This window comes from Danio aesculapii, chromosome 3 (genome assembly GCF_903798145.1).
Source record: "Danio aesculapii chromosome 3, fDanAes4.1, whole genome shotgun sequence".
Lineage (NCBI taxonomy): Eukaryota > Metazoa > Chordata > Actinopteri > Cypriniformes > Danionidae > Danio > Danio aesculapii.
The window spans coordinates 51769805-51783906 of record NC_079437.1 but is presented as its reverse complement, the minus strand read 5'-3'; the positions used below and the strand labels follow the sequence as shown (position 1 = coordinate 51783906).

Here is a 14102-nt window from a genome sequence, read left to right as displayed (position 1 = left end):
TGTACATGCAAAGCATAATGATTCATTGTGCTTTCTATGAAAAAGGTCTATATTTAATCTCAAAAACAGGCTGACTTGCATAATACAAAATCACCAAAACCACAGATTCAGCTAAAAATATTCATTAATGTTCTACTGAAGCAAAAAAAAAGGCTTGACAGTGAGTAAATTAACTGTAAATTGTCAAGTTTGGTGAAACTATCCCTTTAAGACTTTAGAGTTCCTCACCATGTCAATGCATTTTCATTAGACTGGTGAAGCTATATTAAAATTCTGTTGGTCATGCTCACAGTGTGTGGCTTAATTTAACATCCACCTTTATTAATGAAGACTTAAGGTGATCTGTTATTGAATCACGCTGTTAGAATCTACTTTGTTAGATCCTTCATAATGCGTAGAGAAGACCCCCTGTAGCCTCCACCAAAATGATTCCAGTGATTCAGATAGTGAAACAGCTGATATAGCTGATGCCTCTTTGCAAGCCAGCGGTCTTGGGGATCTTCTCGTGGTAGGCATTGTAAAACGAGCTCCCAAAACCACCAAACATGCCGGCAATAGCCAGCTCGTACTCCGAATGGCCATAAAATGAGGCGGGGTCAAAGATGACGGGACCATCAGTGCATTCGGCTACCGTTTCCTCCTCCCCACAGATCTCCATGCAGCAGAGCAGGAACCAGCTCTACGTCTGTAAATAGCAGAGGAATCTTCAGCTAAACAAAGAGAAAAAGAGAGATTTGTGTGCCATATACACATGCAGCATTAAACACTGGCTTGCTGACTATATTACTTAAAGTGTCTTCAGGCAAATCCAAACAGTGTGTGTGTGTGTTTCTTTTACACAAGAGAAGACAAGTGGCTAACCAAAGACTGTTCTTTTCCACTTTTCCTCTCCACAAGACTTTATTATAATTTATGTGCACACAATAATAATAATAAAAATAGATTTGTATATAGCGCCTTTAAAACTTAATTCTCCAATCGCTTTAAACAAAAAAGATACAGATATAAAACAGTTAGAACATTCAAAACATTAAAATATCTAGAATCATAAAACAAACCAAAAATACCACATCTCACGAATAGGCGAGGATAAAGTAGTGTGTTTTCAAGGATGATTTAAACAATCTAAAGTCTCGTACACACCGGGACGCTTTCGTTTGCATTTATCATCAGCGTTTTTTGATACATTTTTTAAGATTCAAACCCAAGCGATATTTTTTAATGGCCGTCGTGCAGAAGAGTTTGCTAATCACTCCTTGACGTTATATGGCGCTACACAACGTCTGACACCCGCTTTGTAACACAGAAGAAGAAGGCAAAAAGTTGACACGCTTGTTGTTAAAGTTACTGGCGATTCAAACAAGCATGGATGGTTCAAGTAGCAGCTCCAGCTCTAGCGATAAGGAAATGATTATTGTTCACCAGTGCAATGTGCACTCGCATTGACAATTTTGCACTTGAGCGCCTCCAGGTGCTGTTTACCAAAACTTCAGCAGCTCCATGCACGTAAACAAAAGAGCCAATCTGATTGGTGAAGGTTTTGACGCGGCGCGTATGAGGCGTTTCTTTAAAAAATTACACTTTTACGCCTGGCGCATTGGTGTGCACGACCACATTTGCGCCCTTTATTAATCACGAGGCGTTAAAACGTTGACGGAAAACGCGAGTTAAAAGCTTTTCGTTTACGCTTATCGTCAGCATTTTTCGAGAAGTATTTCTGCATTCAAACCCAAACGATTTTTAACTGCCGTCGAGCAGAAGAGTATGCTAAATCACTCCTTGAAGTAAGATAGCGCTACACAACTTTAAACTTCCGACAACCCGCTTGTATCACAGAAAAAGAAGACAAAGTAGACAAGCTTGTTGTTATGGAGGGTTTAAGCAGCTCCAGCTCTAGCAATGAAGAAATGATTACTGTTCAACCAGAGCAATAAGCAGCTCCACGTTCATATCGCCTCTGGGTATCTTCTTCAATGTGCGCTTGCATTGACAGTTTTGCACTTGAGCGCCTCCAAGGGCTGTTTACTGTAACTTCAGCAGCTCCGTGCACATGAACGAAAGTGCCGATCTGAATGGTGGAGAAGGTTTTGGCGCGGGGAGTCAAAACAAAAAAAAACAATCATGAGGCATTTCTTTAACAATGAATTCAACAGTGTTGGTGTGCACGACACATTGGCGCCCTTTATTTAGTCACGAGGCATTAAACATTGACAGAAAACGCAAGCAAAATGCGTCCCGGTGTGCACAGTAGGGATGGCTGACGTGAAACTGACGTCTCGACACAGTGTCGAGATCCCGAAGCGCAAGTGTTTCGAAACACTGTACCGAAGCATGATCCGAAACAACCCAGGTCACATGACTAAAGTGTTTCGAAAACACCTGGTCACGTGACTAAAGCAATTCAAAGCATTGATCAGTTCAGAAGCGTTTCGAGACCTGGAGAATCTGCATTTGACTGACAGAGTCAGTTGAAAATTTCTGTCTTGTATGGCCTAGTGGACCGTCCATGTGCGTGTTGTTACAGGCTTCAAGTGACTTTTGGGTTCGATTCCCGACTTGTACGAATACTCCAAAATCATGATTTTATGTATTTTAATCATGTTACTGTTATGGTGTAGTCTAAATAGGATACAGTTGCAGATACGCAATCAATTTAGAGCATCATTTTTAACTGTAAAACAATAATTAATATTTTTACAGTACTGTGATGGTTGGGTTTAGGGTTGGGGTAGACGTTCATAAAATACAATAAATGGGAAATTTAATGAATAATATAAATAATTCTTGTTAACTTCTGTCCACAACTGTATCTGATCTATCAACAGCCTGTTTTATGACCAAAACAAGCCATATTTATTCACAAAGTGTTTTTTTCGGATGTCAGACCAATGTTGAAAACAGAACGATGCACGAACAAAGAATCTCAAACTGATATTAAAGCATTCAAAACAGCTATATCAGCCAGGATTCGAACCAACAATCCCTTATGGTAGTCAGGAAACCCTAACCACTCCACTATATCACTTGAGGGGTCATTCTTACAAAGTGGGGTTTAATACCTCAATCTGCTCAATTGTTCTTTGCTGAAGCTGTTCCAGTGCAATACATAAAAAAATGACCACTAGGTGTCACCGTAGAGTGGGGTTTCGAAACATTTCGAAGCTTCGACACATTTGCTTCAACTGTTTCAGTGTTTCATGAAGCCTCGCTTTGCCCACCACTAGTGCACAGCCTTTAGGCTGCATTTACACTGCATGGGTTAAGTGACCCAATTCCGATTTTTTTCTCCCATGTGGCACAGATCGAATATGGCCCATGTACGTGCAAGCAGGAAAAAATCATATGGATTCAGATCAGATTCAGGCCTTGTTCATATGTGGAAATTTATTCAATATGAATCGGATCTGTGCCCTCGTGTCTGCAGTGTAAGCAGATAGATCAGATTTTCACCAGTAAATGCGAGTCGGGCGTCATTAAAAACGTAGCGAATGAGTCCTAAATCTTAAATGTCGTATACTAAACAAAAAAGCTTTTATATTGTCATATAGCTAGGCATGGGTCAATAACTGTTTTCAAGGTATACCGCGGTTAGAAAAGTCAAGGTTTTAAAACCGCAAAATTTCCTGTAATATCATTCCTAAGGTATGTGTAAATTTTTTATTCACATTTTTCAGTTTGTTTTACTGCTCAAAACATATTAAATCTTTAAAAAAATAAATATATTGTTTTTAAAGGGGAAAAAAGTTTTGTTTTTTACCCAGACATTTAAAAAGAAGATATGTTAGAGCAGTATTCACAATATAGTGATACTGTGATATTTTTATCCAAGGTTGTCATACCATCAGAATCTTATACCGGCCCATGCCTACATATAACACGAGTATTTAAGCGTGTCAACAAAAGAAAGAAGAGAGAATGAGAGAGAGCGCAATATACGCCACGTAACAATATAAACTAAAACTGTTGCATACATCACCTACATAAATCACGTAATGGAAATGACATTAAGATTCCTACTGGTTTAAAAAAAAATCTTAGAAGTTTTTTGCCATAAACTATAGCAAAATGTCAAAAAGAATAATAAAAAAATGAAACCCTGCAAACAAGTTAAATACAGGAATGAAGAAAAGAGCACACTTTAATTATCAGCGGTCAGTCAGCGCCTGCTATTTTTTTCCTGGTTATTGCACCTTTGCATTGTGCTGTGTAAATGCAGTCAATCGGATACGAGTCACTTTTAAATGATGATGTAAGTGGGCCGTCAAAAAAATCAGATACAATCCAAAAAAAATCTGAATTGACCATCAAGATCTGCAGTGTAAATGCAGCCAAAAAAGATTCAAATGGAAGCAAATCTGTATGGTTGCCAAATATCCTATCTTCTTTTATGTTCCCAGAAAAAAAAAAAACATAAGAATGTGAAACTATTGACATTTTAGATTTTTAATAAAGACTAAATTCTTGTCAATTAATAATATTTTTTTAATTGTATTATTAAGCATCATTGCATAATTCATGTGGTTTTAGACTGATTTGGGATTTTAAGTAGTAACTGACTGGATTTGGAAAAGTGCTCATTTTATACTAGAAAAACGTCTGATGATTGGAGTGGAAATGTTGGAAAGTAAGCTAATTTGAGATGATTTGTTAAAAATAATTATTTGGTTAAAATTCTTTTATTTACCTGACATTTTTATGGCTTTTAGAATTGTATTTATGTTTTGTTTTTATCTAATTTGTATTTTTTTATTTATATTATCTATTTATTTTTTATTATTTACATTTTAATTAAAATTAACTAATTTATTACATTTTGTGTTGCTTATTTACTGAATCATTTCTTTGAATCTGATATTTTATGGTGGGTAGCGCTTCGCCAAAAGCAAGAAGGTCGCTGGCTTTCATCTTTTTATTTTACATAAATTTGTGCTAGTCTTCTAGTTTATTTATTTAGTTTTTAACATTTATTAGTTTATAACATCTATATAAATCTTATTTATTGAATTATATACATTTTGTTTACCCTTTCTCCAGACTTTCCTTGAACAATCCCCTTTGGTGATTACAAAAACGAAGGTATTTCACAAAGCGAAACATGTAAAAAAGTTTACATTTGGGTTTTACGTCGACTTGCTATGCTTGTGTAATATATATATCAATGATTATAATTATTATTTTTTTAATCCAAAGTTTTATCCATGCGTGTTTTCATTGAAAACTAGATACAAATGTGTGTGTATGTTCATTATTAATCTGGTTTACTTGGAGTTTGGCCCACAGTTCTCTGGCCTCTCGGTCTCCATATGACTGCTCCACCAAACCCAGCTGATGCTGCAGCCTCTGCTGGGAGTAAAAGGACACCCAATCCTCCTGCCAATCATTCACCTGAAAACCAGTAGATGGATCAAAACCGCTCACTGCAAACATCAATATAAAATCACACTGCATTTGTTTAAAGGAACACTCCACTTTTTGGGAAGAGGCTCATTTTACAAGTCACCTATAGTTAAACAGTTCAGTTTTACCATTTTTGAATCCATCCAGTTGGTCTCCTGGTCTGGGAGGAGCACCCTACTGAAAAAACAGCTTAAACCAGCCTAGGCTGGTTGGCTGGTTTTAGCTGGTCAATCAGCCTGGTTTTAGAGGGGTTTTGGCCATTTCCACCCTGGTCTTAGCTGGTCAGGCTGGAAAATGACCAGCTAAAACCAACTTGACCAGCCTAGCCAGGCTGGGAGCCCAGCCAAAACCAGCTATGTCCAGCTTAAACCAGGCTGGTCAAGCTGGTTTTAACTGGTCATTTTCCAGCCTGACCAGCTAAGATCAGGGTGGAAATGGCCAAAACCCCTCTAAAACCAGGCTGGTCAACCAGCTAAAACCAGCCAACCAGCCTAGGCTGGTTTAAGCTGGATTTTTTAGCAGGGCATTTATAGCTTATTTTACCATAGATCATTCAATTAGATTAGACCATTAGGATCTCACTCCAAAAAAAAAAATCCAAAAAAGATTTTGATAATTTACCTATTAAAAACTTGACTCTTTGGTAGTTACGTTGTGTACTACGACTGACTGCTGTAGGAACTACACATTTACATATATATATATATATATTATATATATATATATATATATATATATATATATATATATATATATATATATATATATATATATATACTTTTCAAGAACTATACTTATACTATACTATACTTTTCAAGAACTATAACTAAGCTAAGTTAAAAGTGCTCCGGCCAGACCCAGAGATCAACTGAATGAATAAAAAAAGGTACAACACAAGTTTATAACTCTAAGGTACTTCTAAAATAAGTCTATCTGCAAATAAAAAGAGGGGAATGTTTCTTTAAATTATGATATGGGCTGACCTGAGGGATATAACCACAGCATGTAGCCACCTCAAATCCAAACTTGTTGACTGCTACAACTTCAGACTTTCCTTAGTTAATACAAAAATGATAGTGAATAATTATATCACTGAGAAGTGTACTAAGAAATGCCTACAAATAACAAAATAGCATTACCAACAGTCTGCTGCTCCTTCCTTTGTTTCTCCATCTGTCTCTTGTTGTAAAGATGCAGGTCAGCCAGCTGTTCCCCCAATTTTGATGAGTATCTACATACATAAACATTAAATATTTTAAAAAGCAAATTTTTTAAGCTAAATACAGGTGCAAGCTTTGAGCTAAACTGAATCCAGCACCTTATTTTGGTCACATTTATTTATTTATTTGCCACATCAGCAACTTATGGCTATTTCGTGGCAAGATGGATATACAGTACATAAAAATACTACATGATAAAAACAATTTTGTATTACAATAAAAAGTTACTTAAATAAATATATAAATAAAATAAATACAATTCACACACAAAATATATCCAAAGTTAAATATGATTTTTCAGTTCAATGTTTGATAAATAATTTTTTTTCTTCCTGTTGGTACCTTTTTAAAAATGTCCATCACAGTACTCTCCTTATAAAAATTGTGTCTAATTGTATTCAAACTTCCACATTCCAACAGAATCTGTTTGATAGTAAGAGCAGCCTGGCAGTAATTACATTTAGGTGGGTCTTCGTTATTGAGTAGATACAAATGAGTCAACCTAGAATGTCCAATTCGACATCTACTGTAGTATTGACAGTTTGATCATGCCTGGTCTCAAAATTATAATTTTCTTAGTGTTTTATTTATTTTCAGGTTAATTTCATGTAATTGTGGGTTTCAAGTCCTCAGGAGGAGTTAAACATTCTGTCACATTCAAGGAGATAGCCTGTTTTGCTGCTTCATCTGCCAGTTCATTTCCATGTAGTCCCATATGGCCTGGAATCCAACAGAAGATAATGTTGAACTTCTTATTTTCCAGCGTTTTCATTTTCTTTACAATCATGGAAATTATGGGGTGATCACACTTTGAAGCTTCAAGTGCTTGAAGATTTAGAATCTGCAGATTAAAAAGTTATGGTACTGTGTCCTTTCCATTTGTTCTAACGTCATATTTATTGCGTAAGCTTCTGCTGTGTAAAATTAGCTTTCTCCTGGAATCCAAAACCTCATCTTTAAAAACTACTGCTGCAGTTACTCCTTTATCTGTTTTCAATCCATCTGTATATATGGGTTCATGATGAGGGAGACTGTCTGTTATTTGTTTGATTTCTTGTTTGTAATCATTTGGGTGAGTCAAGGACTTTCTGTTTGGTTAAGTTCTATAAGATTTTTGTCACACTTTATTTTGATGGTCCGTTTGTTGAATTTAAATTACATTGCATCTACAGTACATGCCAACTAATTCTCAATAGATTATCAGAATCAAGTGATTTGAATCTTCAAGATCCTTGAAATGAGCTAATAAATCCCTGATCAATCTTTTAACATAGGTTGATCCCCTACACTGTTATTAAAATTGCATTTAATATTTTTCTCAAACTTACTAATTTTGGGTTTACTAATATTTAGACTGTCATTTATCCATTTTCCTTCAGCTTGCCTCTATTTTAGAGGTCACAACGCGAAATGAACCCCCAACTATCCAGCATATATTTTACGCAGCGTCTTTCAGCTGCAACCCAGTATTAGGAATCACCCATACACACTCACACAAACATACACTACGGCCAATTTAGTTTATTCAATTCACCTATAGTGCATGTCTTTGGGCTGTGGGGGAAACCGGAGCACCTGGAGCAAACCCACGCAAACTCCACACAGAAACGCCAACTGGCCCAGCCAGAACTTTCTTGCTGTGAGTGACAGTGCCTACCACTGTGTCACTATGCCGCCCTTTTTTGGAACTGTGATCTTTTTTCTTTGATTAGTTCCGGTTTTGGCTTTGGTTTTTAAAAGGCATCTCTCACAAAAATGCATGCGGTTTTATTGGAGTCAAGGCTTTTGGCAAGGTGATGAACAAGCACTGCCAAGACAACAATCAATATATTTTTAAAGGCAAATGATGTATCATTTAAAAGTTTAGTGCCCACATCTTAATATTGTGCATGGTCATTATTATAACATACTGATTGCATATCTGCATACATCTACCTTCATCTCTTCACTAATTCAATTCCTGAACTCATTTAATAATGCTTGCAGATGCCAATAACTAAGCAGCACTCAGTGGCACGTTATTGCAATTGCCATGTGAATCAAAAGTAAAGTTGGTGTAGTTAGGGCTGGATGATATGGCCAAAACTGATCACAATATACATTTTCTTTCATCCACACTCAGAATATAATAATTATAACAATGATTTCCACAGCTCTATTTCATTCCAGTTTAAAGTCATCAAGTCTTTAATCTTTTCATGTAAAGAGCATTTCACATATCTGAGATATACTTATAATGGTAAACATTTATAAATCTTGTATTGTCAAATCATAAAATTTCGGAAGCATTTTTTTCATACGAAAACATCTTAAAAGGAGAAACTTTCTTAACTTGCTTTCTGGTCTCTGCATGTCGTAACGGGTGATGATAAATCAAGAACAGGTTTTGTTCTCTGACTAAAGCTGCATTTACACTTTAGATCTTGATGAATAATTCAGATTTTTTTGGATGACCCGCATATACCTTTTAAAAGTGACTCCTATCTAATTTCTGCATTTATACTGCACACACAAAGATGCAACATCCCAGAAATGAAAAGTTAATTTTTCTCCATTTTTTTTTCTAATTTCTCCATTTCTGAATTTAATCTGTTTGCAGGGTTTCATGTTTTATTTTCTTTAACAAGTTGTTTTGCTATAGAAAGTTCTCATTTGGCCATATTTGTTTAATCTAGGCTTTTTGAAACCAGTAGCATTTTAATGTCATGTCCATGACATAATATATGCACTTTATGTATGCAATGGTTTTTATTAGTTTATTTTGCCAACACAGCAGATTTTGTGCTTGCACATGCTTTCTTTCTTGTTAACGTGCTTAAAGGAATTAACTTGTGCTACATGGCAATTGAAAAGCTTTTTTGTTGTCCTTCTATATGAGATTTAAAGTTTGGGAAATGAAAACATCAGAGTTTACACACCATTTTTAATGATAGGTGACTCGCATTGACGAGAAAATCAGATATACCTGCTTACATTGCAAACGCAAGGGCACGTATCTGATTCATATCAGATAAATTTCCACCATGAACAAGTCCTGAATCTGATCTGAGTAAATCGGAAACCAATGTGATTTTTTTGTCCTGCTTACATGTACAGTATGGTGGGCCACATCCGATCTGTGCCACACGGGGATACAAACAAATGGAGTTATTTGGGTTACTTGAACCATGCAGTGTAAATGCAGCATAAAAGACAAACGCAGAAGTAAAATTATTTTAATTTAATTTTTCCATTTCATGCGCTGTACTCAATTTGGCCAAAAGCGAGTTTTCATTTGCAGACCCTTAGCAGATAATCTATAATTACCTGCCAACATAAAAAGTTTATTATTAAATTAATATTGTCATCGTCTGAGAAATGGAACCCCTAACGCCAGGGGAGCACGAGCACAAAGCGCATTGAAAATGGTGGAGGAAACCACGGCCTCGCACTTTTCACATGCTTTTAGACACAATATGTAAACGGACTCAGGTTGGGTGTCGCCATCGCCACTTCAGGTCAGAATAACACACGTGAAAAATAGTGTCGTGACTAGCAGCAGTGAGGAGATTGTAAATAAAAAAAAGAATGTAAGGGATGTCGCCAGAGTGGCTTTTTGGTTTCTTTTCTTGTGGATCCCAGCCACTAGCACCTCATCTGAAAGATTTTTTTAGCATTGAGGTAATGTAGTCACTCAACTTCACAATTTGTAATGCTGCAATATGTATTTGAACAATGATGGTTGGTTCCTTCACTTGAAAGCTCAGGTTTGATTATCATAATCTGTGTTTTGACAGAGTTTGAGGTTTACTGTATCATTATTATTCACACCTTAAAGTTTTGCTTTGATTGTTCAGCATTTACACTTTACCATTGCACACACTTTGTAACATTTAATTTGTCAAGTTTAAGGTCTCTTGAACACTTGTGTTTATTTTATTTTAAGACATAAGAGACGTTTTTTTTTTTTTTTGACTATTTGCCTTAGTAATGTTGGCAAATTAAAATGAAGTGGTTAAATAAATAAAAAATCTTAATATTCCTGGATTGAAACAAAAATACTGAATGATATAAAAAGATTATATGATATATATATATATATATATATATATATATATATATATATAATATATTATATATTTTTATTTATTTATTTTTTGCTGTATCGCCCAGCCCTAGTACTATACTGTATGTGATTTTGGACGCAGTCATTATACATTTTAAACATTTGGCAGGCATGTGTATTTTAGGTTCGTAACACTTGTTGTAAACATTAGTCGTCTACAACAGTTCAAATAAAATCAAATTACATTAAATTTTAAAGCTTGTTATCATTGACTTTATTTCAGGGATTGCAAAGATGGTGTTGGCATGAGAATGAAATCATGAACTGCTTGTGCTTAATTTGTAAAAAAAAAAAAAAGTCACTCATCAAGCACTAAAGCTTTGTCATTTCTGCTTGTATAATCAACTTCTTTCAGGTCTGTCCAAGCACAAAATTACAGTATAGGCACAACTTAAATGTACATTACAGTTAATGGTCTAATGTTCTAGCTGTACTTCCTCAGCAGGGAGAGGTTGTGAGCTGTGAGAGGTGTATAAACTGGTTTTAAGCGGTAAATAACTACAGGCGGGCAAACAGGTATGAGAAGTGGCTGTTGAGCATTCTTGCACATTTATAATCCTAGCCCTAACTTCCCTAAAATCCAACTTCCGCAGATGTTCAAGAAGTGAAAAAGAATACCAAATGTTGGGATGAAAAAAAAAAGCTTTCTTTTAAATATAATCCGCTTTGACAGCAGAGAGGGATTTTTTTGCTTATAGCTAACAAGCAGTGTGGAGAAAAAGGTCAATTTTTCTTACCACATATCGTGGGGCTTACTGACTAAAAAACAGACAACCCTCAGTACGTGGGCTGCAGATTAGTTGCCAGCCACACTAGTCAAATTCTACAGCTTAACCTCACTTACTTAAAAAAAATATTTTTATTGGAGAAACGAGATTGAGCCCATGTCCATGTGTTGTGCGATAAGTCCACATATTGATTATTGTGACAGGCCTAATAAGAAGTATTATGTTTCAGTGAAGCACAATGGTTGATGTGGTGATATTGGGTGCATACCTGGCAATCTGGTTGACATAAGGCTTTAGTTCAGTTGGGTCATAGGCACGAGCGAAAGCCCAGCACACGTAGCAGCCTGCATCTCGCACATTCGATCCCAAGCTGCACGCTCCCCTTTTCTCATCATATGTCAAGCTTTCAGAATCAGAGGCACCACTGGAAGATACATGAGGACGAAACATTAGTATGCAATAATCATTTGATTTGAAATGTTGTGAAATTTGGAATAACTGATTATTTAAAGAATAAACAAGGTAAATACATTATAATTTGTAACCAAATCACAGTATATTTAAAATATAATTTTTTCTTGTGATGCCAAACGCTTGCCAACATTTTCAGCAGTATCACGGAATTGTGACTTAACCCTTCCAATGTAACTGTAATGTCTATTTAGTCCATTTCAGGGTTTTTTGTTTTTGTTTTCCATGTTATATATATTAGGGATTGCATAGACTAGTCGACTAGTCGAGCAGTAAACTACTTCAACCACTAGTTCTCGCTGTCAGAAACAATCAACTACTCGAGCGTGCATTTACCATAAACGAAATCAAAATGACAAAAGTAACAATCATCACGATCCAAGGTTGAAGCAGCCAACTACAACTGAGGATTAATTTCAAGAGTATTTTTGACATTTCTGACATTAACATCATGGGGAACCCTCTCGAATGGTGGTCATGTAATGAACACTGGTTTCCTCTATTATCCAAGCTGGCGAAATCATTTCTAGCTGCCCCTGCCACCAGACGAAGTGAAAGAATTTTTCTTTGGCCGGCAACACTGTAACATGGCAAAGAACAAGTCTGCATCCCTCTCACGTGGATGCACTTGTATTTCTAAATGCAAACCAGCAAACCCATATACATATATACATATATGTATTGAATGTACTAAACATGGTACATAAAAAGTGGTACATACAAGTAGACAAACATGAAAACACTAAAATTAAATACTCATCATTTTTTTGCAAAGACATTACAAGGAACAATTTTCCTAAAATGTAGGTGGGGCTAAAATGAACATTATTCATGGTTTATGATTCATGCTGTATATGCAAGTACAGTATTGTAAATAAATGTGAACGTATTTCAAATAAAACTAACCCCTTTTGTACACACTACGATCCAGATGCAGCATATATAACTGTAAGCTCAGAACAAGAATTTTCATAATCACTCTGAAAGACACTTCACATCAAGCGCAGCACACATGCAAATCTCACTGGTTGTCCTGAATATTTCCACACCCCTCTGACAACATCCTCAAACCTGCTTCACACCTAACTCCACCACTCCTGAGCTAATTCAACCATTTAGGCAAACAAAAGGCTCAAACAGTCTTGTCTGGATTTTTAAAGTCCATGTGGACTGTCACAAGCAGGTGAGACAGGGAAGCAAACTAGCAACGTATCGTGGCTTGGGGCTTGCCTAATAGCAGGCGCATTGATGCTGCCTCAGGGCTCTACTGCTTGGGCACAGACTCCACCCCACAGAGTCAACACCTAAGTGAGAAAGCGAGAGACTCATCAGACTCATCAGAATCAGACGGAGCACCCAAACGAACAGATACTCGATTTCGAGGACAAGCACGCCAGACAAACTCTTTCACTTCAGAGACTTCTGGATGACCACTGTGGATCTACATCCATCAACTACATCCAACATCGTGAACGCAGAGTCCGACAATAGGTAAGACTTGACAACGTCGTTAAGATTTTGTTCCTGTTGTTCATATGTACATGTGTATGTTCAAGCTGTAACATTTCTTAAGGCTGATCTGTTGATGTCATATCAGCAGGTTTTCAGATGCACCTGTTAGACTACACCTTGTAAAAAAGTTCTTGTCATGTGGTTGTACACACATGTACTGTTCAGGCTATGCTTAAATAACCAAAGTCTTTCATTTAGAACAGAAAACGTTTTCCATTTCACAAAAAAAAAAAAAAAAAAAAAAAACTCAATATATCGGGTTATTTACAGAATTAAAACCAGGAAACAATAGATAATGCAGCAAAATTAAATTTCACAATGCAGCAAAAATGTCTTTTAATTTGTGCCTTGAGGAGGGGCGGCTTCGTATGAAACATGGGAGCCAAAACCTGAGCCACCACTTCTTGCGACAGCGTGTGACAAACAGGTTCCTTAAGGTGGAGTCATTTTCTGCATAACTTGCCTGACAATCTCTTTCTTCAATCTTCTGTGCACCAATACAAACCTTCAGGCCTCAAAATCTTTGCACACTTACCAGACCATTACGTATCCTCATTGTAGTGATGAACTGTACAAGTAAATAGTCCAAGCACTGAAGAAGTCCATGTTGTTCTAGTGTTATAACATCAGATTTCAAGTTAACCGTTCTGGTAGCTTCTCTACATTTAC

At 36.3% G+C, this 14102-nt stretch overlaps 1 pseudogene; it reads right to left on the bottom strand.

The window, feature by feature from the left end:
• Window positions 1-279: 279 nt before the first annotated feature.
• LOC130220588 (ketosamine-3-kinase-like) lies at window positions 280-13976 on the bottom strand (annotated as a pseudogene).
• Window positions 13977-14102: the final 126 nt, after the last annotated feature.